General features: G+C 44.1%; 1 long non-coding RNA gene across 1 annotated transcript; it reads left to right on the top strand.

Moving 5' to 3' along the window:
• Positions 1 to 533: 533 nt before the first annotated feature.
• LOC134485915 (uncharacterized) lies at positions 534 to 2,296 on the top strand. Its single transcript, XR_015671664.1, has 4 exons — positions 534 to 663; positions 1,180 to 1,282; positions 1,755 to 1,849; positions 2,083 to 2,296. It is a non-coding gene; the product is annotated as an uncharacterized LOC134485915 (long non-coding RNA).

The raw sequence follows: 2,296 nt of genomic DNA, 5'->3' as shown, positions 1-2,296 counted from the left end.
AAACTCATTTTACTCAGATATTTCAATGGTTCTTATTTCCACTAACCACAAACTCTAGAACAGGTCTTTACCAGTGTCAACCACTGTGATAACATTAGAGTGCCTTCATGGATAGCACTGCCCAACACTATCCGGGCTGAGTGGGAAATGTGCTGATCAAACACAGTCTGTGTGATGACAGTGGCACTGCACCCCTGGGGTCTTCCTCCCCAAATCTATGTAGCCCATCAATCAAGAAAAACTGTAGAGAAATGTCAACAAAAGGACATTTGATAAAGTGCCTTACCAGTGCTACTCTAGTTTGGGAAGGTCATTAAAAAAAAAGGAATTTTAAGAAAGTATCACAGCCAAAAATAGACCAAAGAAATAGGATGGCGAATGTAATGTGGCACCCTGGATGCAGTCCAGACTGATACCTATTAAAAGCTGAGAAAACCTGAATAAAACATGACCCGTGACTAAGAAGGGAGCATTCATTGTTTTGTTAATTGTGATGAAGATGCCATCACAATGGAAGATGTCACCGGCAGAGCTTCTAAAAGGGACACGAGACAAACTGGAGCCCTCTGCCAGCGTCTATTTTTTTCCCGTTGCTGTAATTGTTCCAGAAGTTTGAATTGTATTTGTGAAACATCTCTGAGTGAAGTATCCTGGATGGATAAGGTAAACATTTCAGGTAGAGAGGAATGTGGCTTTGATTGTTGGCTTTTCTTGAAAGTGTCCCCTTTCTTTAGCTTTCAGAACTAAACTTTTATGGCAGATGGGGTGGAGATAAAAGAGCCAAAGTCATTAAACAAAACCATTGTTTTTCCTTCTACAGTATTCTATTCAGTGTCTGAATTTAGAACAGTACAAGAGACAAAAATAGACCATTTCTCCTTAAGCAAAATCCATAGGGAACAAGAAAAAAAGAGTGAAGTCTCAAGACTTTGTTAGTTACTGATACAAAAACTCTTTCCTAAATGATCTGATGATATCACTTTTTATAGCGTGCTAAAGGCTTTACACCACAGTTGGGTATAAAATAGTAGGATTTGGCGTGAGGGATGTCTCTGCTTTTCTCAGATGATGTGTAAGAAGGGTAATATAAATTCTCGTGAGTCCTCAGATATATCAACTTAAAAATAATTGACAGGAAGCTGGAGAGCTTCCTTAAAAGTATCCTTGCAATGTCCGCAGCGAGAAAGTCATCCTGTGCTCATGGGTGCCCAGCTGGAAGGCTGCTGGGCTGACAGGAGCCCAGGCTGAGGATGCAGGGACGCGGTGACACAGACACTACCAGGCAAGAAAGGCAGCAGGGCTGCCAACTAGATGCATTTGATGGTGTTGAAGAAGCTGTTGTTAGAGGACCTGGAGAGGCAGGGAAGGAGGTGGATGGAGGGCGAGGAGATGGAGTGGGAGAGGGGGAGGGAGAGGGCACAGCAAGAAGGCAGAGAATAATGAGGTGTCTGCTTGACTGGATTTTTAAGATGAGGAAAGACAAAGCCAACAACAGAGGACTGCATCCTGGGGACAAGTGGGAAAGTAAGAGGATGGGTGTCATTTTCAGGCAGATTTGAAGGGCCTATCTCCAAAGCAGTTCCTGGTACATGGGGAGGAGGCGTTACTGTTGAGTAAATGGTGTATTTAGATTACAAACATTCCCGGTGAACTGCAGGTCAAGGCAAGGGTGAAGATGGTTGTATGACTGGCCATGTTTTCTATTTCTTTTGTTGGTTTTATTTGTGTTTTTAAAAGACAGGGTCTCTCTATAGATCCCTGGCTGCCCTGGAACTCACCACACAGACAAGGCTATCCTGGAACTCAGAGAGATCTTCCTGCTACAGCCTCCCAAGTGCTGGGATTAAGGGTGCGTGCCACCACACCTGGCTGACTGGTCATTCTTCAATGTGTCAACTCCACAGACACTGAATTACACATCATTTGCATGGAAGTACTTCCTTGACCTCTTTGGGGGTAAAATGTGGAAAAATTAGTTCATCATTCAACTGTGGGTCCACTGGGTGCTCACAGAACACCCCACTAATGCACTCTTGTGAGAAAAATCAGGGTCCGGGCATTTCCTTCTTCTCCTCACCATAGAGAACCTTTGCTGAGATGTGTACACCCCCAGGCTGACGAGTGTCCAAAGATGCTAGCACACCAGGCTCCATGGGACGGTCAAGACCACATACATGTCTCGCATGTACAAAGGTGTGAAGGAAAGCAAGAGCACAGCAACTATGCCCAGTGTGGAACCTTCTCGCTTGTCTCCCGGAGAAGATTAGCTCTTGTATAATTAAAACTTTTAACTCTT

This window comes from Rattus norvegicus, chromosome 2 (assembly GCF_021556685.1).
Source record: "Rattus norvegicus strain SHRSP/BbbUtx chromosome 2, alternate assembly SHRSP_T2T, whole genome shotgun sequence".
Classification (NCBI taxonomy): Eukaryota; Metazoa; Chordata; class Mammalia; order Rodentia; family Muridae; genus Rattus; species Rattus norvegicus.
Note: the sequence above shows the minus strand (reverse complement) of the source record. Positions and strands in the feature narration are given on the sequence as shown.